Genomic DNA, 14,818 nt, shown 5'->3' on the forward strand with positions numbered 1-14,818 from the left:
AGAGTTGCAACTCAGAGGCCGGCAAGTCAGGCGGGGAACGTTGGAGTCTGCAGTCACTGGAGCAAGCAAGCCTCATGTTTGCTTCCAGCTGCCTGGCTGCCGGCCGCCATCTTGGCTGACAGTTAATTTGCATAAGGATATGCTGATTAGCCAATGGGAAGGGTAGCGGTCGTACGCTAATTACCATGTTTCTCTTTTATTAGTGTAGATGTGAGAGTCTTTGGCTTATTTGACCTTGGCACTCTTATTTTTTGATAATCTCATGAAAACATACATATGTATGTTCTCTATACTAGCTGGCAATCCTGAGGGTAAAAAATTACATAATAATCTTGATTGGGTTATTAGAAACTCATGTTCTTCAACCTTTTCTGGCTTCTTAGTGTCTCTCAATAATTTTAAAAATTTTTTAATTTTGGTGTATATGCTCTCAGACTTTTTTTCAGTGCATATAAAGACTTGTGATCAGGTATCCTGGGATGAGATAAATTCACATATTATATATTTGGTAATGATCTTCTATTCTTCATTCATTCCCCATTCTCAATAATGAAATAATACCCATTAACTACTTGTAATCTAGAATATCAATATTGTAGAAGCTCCCTGTGTGTTACTTTCCAATCCCATTTTTCCTCATCTTCCTTAGAGTAAACTAATTTTGTGAATGTTATATTTATCATTCTTTCTTTTTACATGATTTTTTAAAAAAATATGTGTTCCTCAACCATTTTTATTATTTAATTGATTTAAAAAACAAGGTTTATAAAAATGGAAGCCTACATGTGAATGTTTCTGAGTTTTTTTGATTCAACATCATAAACTGTCTTTCATTTAACTGTCTTTCTTAAACCTCACAACAACGCTATGAGATAATAGATGCTATTATTATCCACACTTTACAGGTGTAGAGGCTGAGCACATATTTATGTTTAAGTAACTTGCCTAAGGTTATACATACAGTATGTGTCAGTCTAGATTATAACACAGGAAGTCTATCTCAAAGTCCAGACACCTGTTATACAGCGTTCACATTCACTAGTAATCAGGGCAATGTAAATGAAACTACGGTGCCTGCCACTCATGGATATATCTGTATCTATCTTCTTTTTGTCTCTCTCTATTTACATATATTTAAAATACCATGCAGTACCATCTCACACCTGTCAGAATGGCTATCATCAATAAATCAACTAATGACAAGTGCTGGCGAGGATGCAGAGAAAAAGGAACCCTCATGCACTGCTGGAGGGAATGCAGACTGGTACAGCCACTGTGGAGAACAGTATGGAGTTTCCTCAAATAACTAAAAATGGAACTCCCATTTGACTCAGTGATCCCACTTCCAGGAATATATCCCAAGAAACTAGAAATACCAACCAGAAAGGATATATGCACCTCTATGTTCATAGCAGCACAATTCACCATAGCTAAGATTTAGAAACAGCCTAAGTGCCCATCAGCAGATGAGTGGATTAGAAAACAGTGGTACATCTACACAATGGAATACTATGCTGCTATAAAAAAGAAGGAATTCTTACCATTTGCAACAGCATGGATGGAACTGGAGAGCATTATGCTAAGCGAAATAAGCCAGTCAGAAAAGGTAAATATCACATGATCTCACTCATTTATGGAATATAATGAACAACATAAACTGATGAACAAAAACAGATCCAGAGACAGAGAACCATGGATCAGACCGTCAAACCTCAGAGGGAAGGTAGGGGAGGGTGCGGGTAAGGGGGAGAGATCAACCAAAGGACTTGTATGCATGCATATAAGCCTAACCAATGGACATAGACAACAGGAGGGTGAGGGCATGAGTGGGGGGATGGGAGGGCAATGGGGCAATAAGGACACATTTGTAATACCTTAATCAACAAAGAAAAAAAATAAAATAAAAAAAATAAGCAAATAAAAAAAATACCAACGGATTATCTGCAGAGGACTGATAATCAGATGGACAGCACATTTCTTATCAGCAACTTTGGAGTCCACAAGATAGTGCACTGATAAAAGGGCTAGGGGAAAATAACTAAATCTAGAAATGCTCTATCCAGATAGATTAACATTTTAGAATAAGATAGAAATAAATACAATATCAGGTACACAGGGACTCAAACTGTCCTGTCCATTGATCATTGCTAAATTACTAATGATGTATGTATGCTAGCAATAAGATCAGTGAACCAAGATAAAATAGTGAAATACAGGATACAATGATGCACAAAGAAAGCAATAAAACATGTTAAATCTAATTTTTAAAATGACATGGAAGTTGTCAGAGATAACTGTGTAGAGGAGAACAAAATAATAAGGTATGGCTCTGGTCCTGTTTGTGAGAAGGATAGATATACTTGCTAATGTTAGATTTGTCTAGGAAAAATAATTGATAATTATAATACTGCCTATAATTTACTAAGCATTTAGAATATATTAGATATCTTGTAAATATTTTACATGGATTATAAGATATATTCTATCTATCTATCTATCTATCTATCTATCTATCTATCTACCTACCTATCTTTAGTATGACCATGCACTTTATTTCCTTCCCTTTTAGACAATTAGTGTTTTAATTGTGCATTCCAATTCTCTATCAAACTATTACTCTGAGGAGGATATCTCTCTGCCTGTTGTTAGATATTAGGCCTGTACGGTGTACATTGTGGTCTGAAGAAATTACTGTCAACTATCCTAATGGGTGTAGTATTGTCTGTTCTGCTTTTTTTATAGCTTTCTGAGCATTTTCATCTACCACCAGGTAAACACAACCCCATCCAGAATCAGTGTCTGTCTGTTTCTGTCAAGACCCATTTGTAGCACTCAGAGCTGCTAGCATCAGTCTGATTTGCCATCTATGACCAGGGTCTTCCCACTAGGCAGTTTGCCACATGGCCATCTGCAGTCTCTGTCTCTCTTGTTGGTTAACAGAACAACAGAACAGCTCTTACTGGAATTTTGTGCAAGAGGAACTTCAGCCCATCTCTGCATTGCTGCAGTGTCTATTCATTTCATGAGCCCATGTGACCAAGTTCAGTGAGGACATAGGGTTACCTGCTTGTCGATTGCAGTCAGTTCTGAATCTGAAAGATTTCTGATGGGCATCAACATGTCCTACTCTAATGCACTGCACAGATTTTCCTCAGTGATTTCTATAGAGTCATGCTCTATATCAGTGATGGCGAATCTTTTGAGCTCGGCATGTCAGCATTTTGAAAAACCCTAACTTAACTCTGGTGCCGTGTCACATATAGAAATTTTTTGATATTTGCAACCATAGTAAAACAAAGATTTATATTTTTGATATTTATTTTATATATTTTAATGCCATTTAACAAAGAAAAATCAACCAAAAAAATGAGTTTGCGTGTCACCTCTGACACACGTGTCATAGGTTCGCCCTCACTGCTCTATATAGTTATTACTTTAATAGTCGAGGTTTATATTTCCCTCTGCCCTGATTATAGGGCCAGTAAAGATCCAAACTTAGGGGCTTTTACCATTGTTTAAGTCTTCATTACTGCTAGGAAAACCACATGCAATTCAGCCATTCAGCTCTTAACCATTTGCAGCCTCATCTATCCAATTGATTTCTTGTCACCTCTTCTTATATGGGTAACTAGAGGCCTGGTGCATGAAAATTCGTGCACTGCAGGGGGTTCCCTCAGCCTGGCCTGCCCCTTCTCACAGTTCGTGAGCCCTCAGGGGATGTCCTACTGACGGCTTAGGCCAGCTCCCCACGGTATTTTCATCATCATGGACTCCAGTCCCTTCACCACAAAAAATTATGACAACTTTCTTTAGACATTTTCAAGATGTCTCTTTCATAGGATATGACCTTTCTTTCTTTTTTTTTTATCCTCACCTGAGGATATTTTTCCATTGATTTTTAGATAGTGTGGAAGAGAGAGGGAAAGACAAAGAAACATCAATGTGAGAGGGATACTTCAATTGGTTGCCTTTTGCATGAGTCCTGACCTGGGCCCGGGCCAGGGAGGAGCCTGCAACCTAGGTATGTGCCCTTGAACAGAATCGAACCGGAACCCTGCGGTCTGCAGGGTTCTATCCACTGAGTCAAACCGGCTAGGGCAGGATATGACATTTCTTAACCCCTCCAGCAGCAGACCTCCATTTTTTCCTCCAGGAGTGAGGTAGAAAAACCTTCAATCTACTTCTTGGATTCTTATTACCCAAGTTACCAAGAACACCAAGAGTGGCATACCAGGAGCTTAGCCAATGAGCAGTCAGAAAAGGTGTTTCCTGTGTAGCTCACGTGCAGAGGCGGATCTTCCGGCGCACCACAGCTGCCAGGCCCTCTTCAGCCCTCACATCCTCCGTGGCTGTCAGGCCCTCTTCGGCCCTGTGGCCTCTGCCGCTCTTCGGCCCTCGCAGCCGCTGCGGCTTTGTCCAGAAGGACATCCGGAAAATGTCCAGTCTAATTAGCATAATACCCTTTTATTAGTATAGATAGACAGCTAAAATTTAACAAGGCCAAGAACAAACTACTAATATTCCCATTCCATGTTAGATCCTCTAGCAGACTTTCCAGTCTCAGTCAATTGCAAACTCTCCACCTGTTCATTTAGTCAGACCAAAAGTTTCAGAATCATTCTTGACTCCTCTCTTTCTCAAGTGCCCCCATCCACTAGCTAACATCCAGTCACTGTGCCTTCAAAATATATATAGAATCTGGTCAATTCTTACTGCTACCATCCTGATCTGAAACAATATCTATCTCTTGTCTCCTTTACTGAAAAAGGTTCTCAATGATTCTCTGCATCTATTCTCAAAACCTAGGGTTTATTCTCAACATGGGTTAAAATAGAATTGATGTAAGTGCTAAGCAGATCATGTCTCTCCTCTGCTCAAGACACTCCAGTGGCTTCCCAACTGAGTTACAATAAAATCCAAACTTCTGTAGGCTCCTACATAATCCACCTCATCCTTCACCTCTCAGGTCTAATCTACCAACTTCATTTCTGCTCTATACTGTTGCTTTGACAGTCTCTATTCATTCATGCATACTTGCTGTTCCTTCAGTCTGTTATAGCTTTCCCCTGATATCCACATGTGTCTCTCCCTTAAGGTCTCTCTTTAGGTCTTACCTTATCAAAGAGGCCTAAACTACTTTACCTAAAACAGTTAACACCCCAGAACTCCCTCTATACTTCTTCCCCACCTTATTTTCTTAATATAAAGTTTCTATTCTGACATACTAAGTATTTTAAGTGTGTGTTTATTTTATACCACCTGTCCCTGGAATGTAATCTCCATGAGAGCACAGACTTTTGTCTACTTTGTATGCTATTGTTTTACCTCTAACACCTGGCATATATTTGTCATTCAATAAATATTGGTTGAATAAATAAATTTAGTCCTTCAGCATAATTTACAGAGCCCAATCCCACTATAACCCCATGGGGAATTATGAAAGATGCCAAAAATATGAAAACAATATTTGATGACATCAGAGAGCTATAAAGATAATGAGAGATTTCAAAGCTGGACCCAGAAAGGAAGAAAGCTCAGAGAAGTAAGCCCAGTATTGGAGATATCTTTCCTCAAAGCAAATGTCCACTGCAAAAGCACAAGTTAAAAGGCTGTGAACCTTAACATAAATTTTAGCATACACATGGAAATAGACAAAAACTATGGGAAGGTGTCAAGCTTTTATGATGGGAAGAAGAGTAATTATGGAAAAGGTTTTAGTTTAGGGAGATAGTTTTATTTTTTTAAGTCATGATGTGTTGCAGATGGATTTTGGGGAAGAAAGAAATTTTTCTCTACCCTTCTAGGTTCTTTTGGCTCATCGAATAATTAAATTGACATGCCATAGATTAATGAGAGAAAATAACCAAATTTAATTGCATGCATACTTATGGGAACCCCACATACATGAGAGAATCAGAGACTCCCATATGCATGAGTAGTTCAGAGATAGAAAGTAATTATGGAAATTACTTTTAAGTTAAAACATTTATATATAAGATAAATGAGATATATATGACATACTGAGCCAAGGAATGAGATAAGGCTCCTAGGTCTCCAGAGAGGAGGGCAATTTCTAGGACAATAAGAAGAGCAGATGTCTAGTAATTATAAGTTTGCCCTTCCCTATAGATAGGTCATAGTTCTCATTATGGGCAATGCCCCAATTTAAATCCTTTAAGGAAAGGTAAAAGTTTCTTTTGAGCCCACAGATTCTCAGTTGCCTTCACCTCAAAATAATTTACAAAGTAGCACATCTGGAGGCCTGTTCTGGACCCCTTTAGGATGATAGTTCTTTTCCAAGAAGTTGGATTTTGAGGGTATCATGTTATAATATGCATTCTTACTATTAAAAGTCAACTCTTCGGTTGAGTTAAAACATTTTTATTCTTGAATTTTTTGTTTTAGCTTTTCATCCATAAAATAGATTCTGTTATTTCCATGCAAAGCAAATTGGTAAGAAAGATATAGGAGAGGCAATACCTGTGAAAACCTTGAGTAGTTTAAGATTGTTTTATTAAGGTATTTTAGATACTAGCTGATGACTGATAACCTATGACTTGGATTAATACACCTTAATAATTGTTTACTGTTGTAAAATAAACTAAGTCATATGTGTCAATTAGTGAGTTTTTAAAATATCCAAATTCTAGAATTCCAGTGTAATTTAATCATGTATTCCATGAATAACAAAGTGATAAGAGAACATAAAATAAAAAGGTTATTTCCTACTTATTGTTTACATGTTTTCATTTTCCTTCCACAAACTTAAGCTTTATTGAAATAATTTCATACATGCACAGAATTTACTTTAAAAATGTAGATGTTTATATTTGTTATATGATTCCAACTGTTCATGAGGTTTGTTTATTTCTGTGTTTGATAAAAATAAATAACAGAAGTGTATATAACTACTTTTCACTCTTTTAATACTAGTTTGTTTTCTTTTATGTGAGCTAAAGCATACTATTACTCTACACAACTAATATCAGGTGATATAATAATGTTATTTAATTCAAGTGATGTGGCCTGAAAAAAACAAAAGTCATGAGGAAAAAAGTCTTAAGAACAACATTATGAAGATTAATAATGTTGATAATTGCAAATTATTTTAGAATTTTGATTGTTCATTTAAAAACTTTTCTATATATGAGTAAGATGCATATATAAAAATTCTGTATGCTCTTATAGAGAAACTTACATAATAGCCTTTTTTGACTAACAATATGTATAACATGGATTTATGTGTGCACATTTTATTTGTGTGAAGATAAAGGTATATATATGGCTGAATTTTGAGATTTGGATAAAAGAATGTAATATATGCCTTGGCTGGTGTAGCTCAGTTGGTTGGAGTGTCATCCCATGCACCAAAAGTGTGCCAGTTTGATTAGTGGTCAGGGCACATACCTAGGTTATGGGTTCGATCCCTGGTGGGGGCACATATTGGGGGGAGCAACTGATCGATGTTTCTTTAATACATCGATATTTCTCTTTCTCTCTCACTCTATCCCTTACCCTCTCTCTAAAATCAATAAATCTCAGGTGAGGATTAAAAAAAAGATTGGAATGTAGATTATTAGTTATTTTATTATATAGCCTTTGGTCTTCCTTTATTCATCGATTTAAAAGTCCAGAGACATAGAAGCATGGAACAGACTGAGGAATCTCAGAGGTAATGTGGGAAAGGAGGGTAGGTGGGAGAGATTAACAAAAGAATTTATGTCTATATGCATAACTTATGGACACAGACAATAGTGTGGTGAAGGCCTGGGGGTGTGTGTGTGCAGGATTGAGGGGGTCAGTGGAGGAAATAAAAGGGGACATATGTAATAGTTTCAACAATAAAGATAAATTAAAAAAAATATTCCTTACAGTTACATTTCAATTGAAGGAAGTAACTAGAATAAAGTTATATTTTAATATCAAAGCACACAACTATTGAAAATCTTATAGTCTATATTACTTAAACTTAGAAATTAAAATGTTAGAAATGAAATACATTGAGCTCTCATATAATATTTTTGAGACAGACTTTGACGTGATTGGAATTAGACACTGCCCTGTGTATATTTGTGTGTATGTGTCTCTGTGTATATATGCACACAATAAAATACATAATGAAGATTATTTGTGAAGGGATTTTTAAGTTTTATGGTGAAAATGGAGTTTACTACTTTGCATTATAATTTAAGTATCTAATTGAGAAATACACTCTGTTGTAGTACAGTCATATGCTGTATAACATTGTTTTGGTCAACAACAGACCACGTATACATGACAGTGGTCCCATAAGATTTTCATGGAGTTGAAAAATTCCTATCACCTAGTTACTTTACAGCACATGACTTCAAATGATTTGCTAAGGATGAGGAGGTTTCCAAAATCAACAAGACTGTGGTGAGATGGTAAACAACTTTAACCTTTGGTATTGACATTGAGGATCTCCTAGAGGTGATTCCTGAGGAATTAATGAATACTTGGAACTGGAACTGGAACACATAGCAGAAACTGCAAGAAAATTTACAGTGAAGGGCTTAGCAGAAACTTTTTCAAACTTCAAAAAGCTCCTCAAAAACTTTGAATACATGGACCCCAACACCAAAAGCTTTTTTATTAATAGAGAGGAATGTTCATGATGCATTATCCGCTTACAAATAAATCTATGATAAATTAAAAAATTAACAAAGCAAACTAGGATGGACATATTTCCGAAAAGAATGACAACTTTTTAAGAAGAGCCTCAGGCAAGTTCTTGAGGTATTCAAGAAGACTGCATAGCCATCATAGGAGATGACAGCTCCATGGGTGTTATTGACCCTGAACACCGTCTAGTAGGGCAAGATGTAGAGATGGAAGATAGTGATATTGATGATCTTTTTCCTATGTAGGCCTTGTCTAATCTGTGTGTTTGTTTCTTAGTTTTTAACAAAAAAATGAAAAAAAAGTTTTAAAGAGTAAATAAAAATTAAATAGGAGAAAGCTTATAAAGTAAGGATGTAAAGAAAGAAAACATTTTGAATAGCTGTACAATATGTTCATATTTTAAGCTAAAGTGTTATTACAAAGAGTAGAAATGTTAAAAGTTAAAAGTTTATAAAGTAAAAATGTTACAGTAAGTCAAGGTTAATTGAAGAAAGAAAAAAAATTTAGTGTATATTAAGTATACAGTATTTATAAAGTTTACAGTAGTGTATAGTAATTTCCTAGCCTTCACATTCACTCATCCATTCACAGACTCACCCAGAGCAACTTCCAATTCTGTAGGCTCCATTCATGGTAAGTGCCCTATAAAGTGTATCATTTTTTATCTATTACACTGTAATTTACTGTGACTTATCTTTGTTGAGATATGTTTAGATACACCAGTAATTACCATTGTGTTACAGTTGGCTACAGTATTCACTATAATGCCATGTTGTATAAATTTGTAGCCTAGGAGCAATAGGCTATCTTACCATCCTATATAATAAAGAGGTAATATGCAAATTGACCCTCACGCCATAACACTGTCACAAGATGGCGGCATGCACAGTGGGAGCGGGGAAGCGGGGGCGGGGCCGGTGGGTGCTCTGCACGGTTTCTGCCAGGGTTCCTGCAGCCCCGTGTGTGTGCCGCCGGTGCAGGGCCTGGTGGCCACTGCGCACAGCCCGGAGGCACGGCATTGGGGCGACACTCCAGGACTCGGGGCTGTCTCATGGTGTGCCTGCCACTCAGGACAGGACTCCAGGACTTGCAGTGGTCCCATGGGCGGGGAGGAGGTGGGGAGGGATCCCGGGTCTTGCGCGATTTTATGCGATGGTTCACTAGTATATAATAAAACCTAATATGCAAATTGTCCCCATGGGCGGGAGTTCAACCAACCGGGAGTTAGATGTGCGCTGACCACCAGGGGGCAGAACATGGCAGGCGTTGGCGACGCAGCACTGGCAGCGGTTGGCCGTGGAGGCGCTGCCAGCCCCAATGGGCCCCAACGAGAGTGGGACCGCGGTGCAATGGTGGAGCAGGTGAGCGGGCGGTGCCAGGCCAAGACGGGTGCGAGCGAGTTCCCCGATCGCCCTGCCAGTTGCCCCACAGACAGTGATCAGTGGTGGCAGTGGGGGGTAGGGCAGGTGAGTGGGCGGTGCCAGGCTAAGGTGTATGCGAGCGGGAGCTCCAATCACCCCACCAGCCACCCCACAGATAGGCCCTAATCGCTGGCCAGACCTAGGGACCCTACCTGTGCACGAATCTCATGCACCAGGCCTCTAGTACCATATAGTCTAGGTGTAAAGTAGGTTTTACCATCTAGGTTTATGCAAGTACATGTTGATGTTCGCACAATGACAAAATTGCCTAATGTTGCATTTAGAACATATCCCTGTTAAGCAGTGTGCATGACTGTAATTGATTCATTAGCTATCGGGATTTCTTCACCCTCTTGGATGAAAGTTACATTATGTAACATTCAGTGAGGTAGGCACTAGGATATATAATGATGCGCAAGACTAGGACTCTGCCCTTTAGGAGCTTATATTTTTCATTTAAGACAGATAATTTACACATAAATCAAGTACAGATTGTAATTAGTGTTATGAATGAAATACCTGTGATGTATTTTAATATAGAATAATGGAGACACACTTTAGGTGGAGTAGCCAGTGAATGCCTCTTTGAAGAGATGGCACTCAAACTGAGACCTGAAATATGATAAAGAACTGGTCATTGCTAACCTTAGAAATAAAGTCAAAGTGAGAGGCAACAAGTGTTTATTTGAGGTAAAAAAGAATTGCAATACTGAGGCATATATTCTGGCAGCAGCCCAAATTATGTGTCGATTATGGGGTGAAGGAAAGGGTTTTTTTATGAGAAAAGGAGGGGAAATAATTACATGAATAGAAGGAAGGATTTTCTATTGATATTAACAAGCTAGGTTGCACTTTAACGATGCATGGCTAGTTGCTGACTTTAAAGAACGTGCACAATCATCAGTCCTTTCTTTTCAGGATATCTACTTCCCTGTTAGCTTTATAAATAGTTGTTTGTAAGACAGTGTTGATTTGGAACAGTCCAAAGGTTATTTTGCCCAGTTCACTGTTACAGAGATTCAAATAGTAAGACCTATAAGGCAGTTCATTTAGAATTGCTTCTCAAGCCCTATTTTAAAAGGGCTCCACTGAATGTCACCTTTTCACATCATGCAAAGAGCCAGTGAGAGTATTGCAGACAGAGGGAACAGTTAGCAAAAGGCTTGGGAATTGGGGAAAACAACGATCTCTTGAGAAACTGATCACAATCTGAGAGATTAGAGGCTGTAATGAGCAAAGGAGTTTGGGGGGGCTGGCAAACAGATAAAATTGGTGAGATAGACATGAAGATTTAGTCAGGTTTTACAGACTGGGGAAAGAGCTTGTATTCTGTTATAGGAGCAGTAGGAAGTCATTGAGAGGCTTTAAGCTGGAGGGGTGACATTTGTTTTTAAAAAATCTGGCTGTAGTGGAAAGGCACAAGGGCAAGGGCTTTGTTCAAAGTAGCTACACAGAATTTTTTTAAAATAAAGCAATGAGATGAGAATTAAGCAGAGTTATGTTTCTAGCTGTTTCCAGTAATTTCCATTTATAGACTATTAGTAAAAATGCATGAACCTATGTTTTCATTTCCTGTGGGTAAATATCAAGACTAGAACTGCTGGGATATATGGGTAAATGCATGTTTAACATTATAAGAAACTTCCCAAATTGTTTTCAAAAGTAGCTGTATCATTGTGTATTCACACTAAAAAAATGTGTGGTAGTTCCAACTGTTTCATATACTCTACTTGGTATGGCCAATCTTTTTTATTTGATCTTGTGGGTGTGTATTGTAGCTTAACTAGGGTTTGATTTTCGGTTTTTTTTTTTTTAAATCTTTATTGTTGGGAGTATTACAGATGTCCCACTCCCCCCCTCCCCCCAATGCCCTTCTCCACCTGGTTCCTGCACCACCCTAGGCCTTCACCACCCTATTGTCTGCCCCTCCCCTTCTTCTGACTTTCATCAGTCTGTTTCATGTTTCCATGCCTCTGCTTATATTTTATTCATCAATTAGTTTTGTTCATTAGATTCTTTCTTTGTTTATTTTGATTTTTATATTCAATTGTTGATAGATATGTATTTATTGCCATTTTATTCCTCCTCCTCCTCCTTCTCCTCCCCCTCTTCCTCCTCCCCCTCCTTCTTCTTCTTCCTCTACTCTTCCTTCCTCCCTTCTTTAAGAATACCCTTCAACATTTCATGAATACTGGTTTGGTGGTGATGAACTCCTTTAGCTTTTTCTTGTCTGTGAATCTCTTTATCTGACCTTCAATTCTAAATGAGAGCTTTGCTGGGTAGAGTAATCTTGGTTCTAGGTCCTTGCTATTCACCACTTTAAGTATTTCTTGCCACACCCTTCTGGCCTTCAAAGTTTCTGTTGAGAAATCAGCTGACAGTTGTATGGGCACTCACTTGTAGGTTACTAACTGCTTTTCTCTTGCTGCTTTTAAGATTCTCTCTTTGTCTTTAACCTTTGGCATTTTAATTATGATGTGTCTTGGTATGGGCCTCTTTGGGTTCCTTTTGTCTGGGATTCTCTGTGCTTCCTGGACTTGTAAATCTATTTCTTTCACCAGGTAGGGGAAGTTTTCTGTCATTACTTCTTCAAATAGGCTTTCAATATCTTGCGCTCTCTCTTCTCCTTCTGGCACACCCATAATGTGAATGTTGGTACACTTCAAGTTGTCCCAGAGGCTCCTTACACTGTCTTCATATTTTTGGATTCTTTTTTTCTTTTTGAACTTCTGATTGGGTATTTATTGCTTCCTTATATTCCAAATCACTGATTTTACTCTTGGTGTCCTCTTTTCTACAGTTGATTCCCTATAAATTATTCTTTATTTCAGTTGGTGTATGCTTAATTTCTGACAGGTCCTTTTTCATGTCTTTGATATTCTCACTAAGATCTTTGAAATTCTATCTAAGTCCCTTGAAGCTCTCATTAAGTTCCTTGAGCATCTTTATAACCATTGTTTTGAACTCTGTATCCAGTAGTTTGATTGTTTCCATTTCATTTAGTTCTTTTTCTGGAGATTTCTTCTGTTCTTTCATTTGTATCATGTTTTTTTGTCTCTGCATTTTGGCTGCTTCCCTGTGTTTATTTCTATGTATTAGGTAGAGCTGCTATGTCTCCTGGATTTGGTAGAGTGGCCTTGAGTAGTAGCTGTCTTGTAGGGCCCAGTGGCTCAGCTTCCCCAGTCACCTGAGCTGGACACTATCAGTGCACCCCTGTGTGGGCTGTGTGCACTGTCTTCTTGTAGTTGAACCTTGATTGCTATTGGTATCACTGGGAGAAATTGACCTCCAGGCCAATTGGCTGTGAGGACCAGCTTTGTCTACAATGGAAGAACTGGTGTGTAGGAGAAACCTTTATGGAGCAGGACTAGCTTCAGTGGGGCTTTGGTGCTCACCAAGTCTGCCCCTGAAGTGTGTCCCTTGTCGATGTGTAGAGTTGTAATCTGGCATGATTTGTCCCCGGGTGTACTGGCTTTGGGGCTCCCTGGGAGGTGCAAAGTCAGCCACTGCCTGTGTCCTGCCTTGGGCTACCTGGCAGGAGCTATAGAGCAATCTGCAAATGGTTGCTACTTGTGTTGGGTTTGGAGGTACCCAGGAGAGGCCAAACTGTGAAGCAAGGCTGGGCCTGAGGCTGCTTACTGAGAGTATGGGGCATGCTGAGTCCAGCTGCTACTTGTTTGAGAGATTTTAGTAAAATCTGAAGCCTGAGGCAGTACAGGCTATTCCTTTTGGAAAAGCTGCTGCAATCAACTTGGGGTGAGGCTACAAAATTGATGAGGCGGGGTCTCAGGGAATCACCATGGCAGGGCAAACAGTGTGAGCTAGGTTGTTGGAGACTCAGATATCATGTCTGTCAGTCAGCTCTGTGTGTGTGTGTGTGTGTGTGTGTGTGTGTGTGTGTGTGTTGTGTAGGGAGGTAGCGGGGAGAAGGTTTCAGCATATTGACAATGACCTATGGAAGCACTTTTGTCCCTGGATCCTTTCAAGCTGCAGCCCCAGTGCTGGAGCTCAGTGGGAGTGAATACAAGTACTTTTATGCAATGGCCCTTTAAGTGGAACTGTCTGGATCTCCAATAGCCTCCATGTCACTCAGCCACAATCCCTGAAGGTTTTTACAGCCCAAAGTTATGGAATTCTCTTCCTGGCTCTGGAACCATGGCCTGGGGGCCTGGTTTGGGGCTGGGACCCCTTGCTCCTCACAGGAGGCCTCCTCAGCCAAAATCTCTCTCCCAATTAAAAACACACCACACGTGGGTGTCATACCAGCCTGTTCAGCATCTCTGCCCCTCCTACCTCAGTCTCAATGTGCTTCCTTCTTTACTTCTCTAGCTGTAGGATTTCCATTCAGCCAGATTTCAGGCGGTTCTGAATGATGGTGGTTCTGTATTTTAGTTGTAATTTTGATGTGGTTGGGGGAGGCAGCGAATACCATGTTACCTATGGTGCCATCTTCCATTCCTCTGAATTTTCATTTTCTTAGTAACAAATGATGTTGAATATCTTTTTATTTGCTTAGAGCACCTTTTTGAAATAGGGTTATATCATTTCCCATTTTAAAGAAACTAGAGACCCAGTGCACAAAAATTTGTGCACAATTTTCATTTTAGTAACAAATGATGTTGAATATCTTTTTATTTGCTTAGAGCACCTTTTTGAAATAGGGTTATATCATTTCCCATTTTATTAAAACTAGAGACCCAGTGCACAAAAATTTGTGCACTCGGGGGGGGGGGGGGGGGGCCCCCCACCCCGGC

General features: G+C 39.1%; 1 protein-coding gene and 1 pseudogene across 1 annotated transcript in view; one reads left to right on the forward strand and one right to left on the reverse strand.

Annotated features, from left to right (window-relative positions):
* The window catches only part of LOC102262775, a 22,174-nt pseudogene extending 19,054 nt beyond the window's left edge, over positions 1-3,120 (reverse strand).
* Positions 1-14,818, forward strand: part of LOC106724223 (neurobeachin-like) — a gene marked incomplete at its 5' end in the record, with an annotated part of 217,421 nt that overhangs the window by 32,588 nt on the left and 170,015 nt on the right. The window lies entirely within an intron of this gene.

Source organism: Myotis brandtii, unplaced genomic scaffold (assembly GCF_000412655.1).
Source record: "Myotis brandtii unplaced genomic scaffold, ASM41265v1 scaffold77, whole genome shotgun sequence".
Lineage (NCBI taxonomy): Eukaryota > Metazoa > Chordata > Mammalia > Chiroptera > Vespertilionidae > Myotis > Myotis brandtii.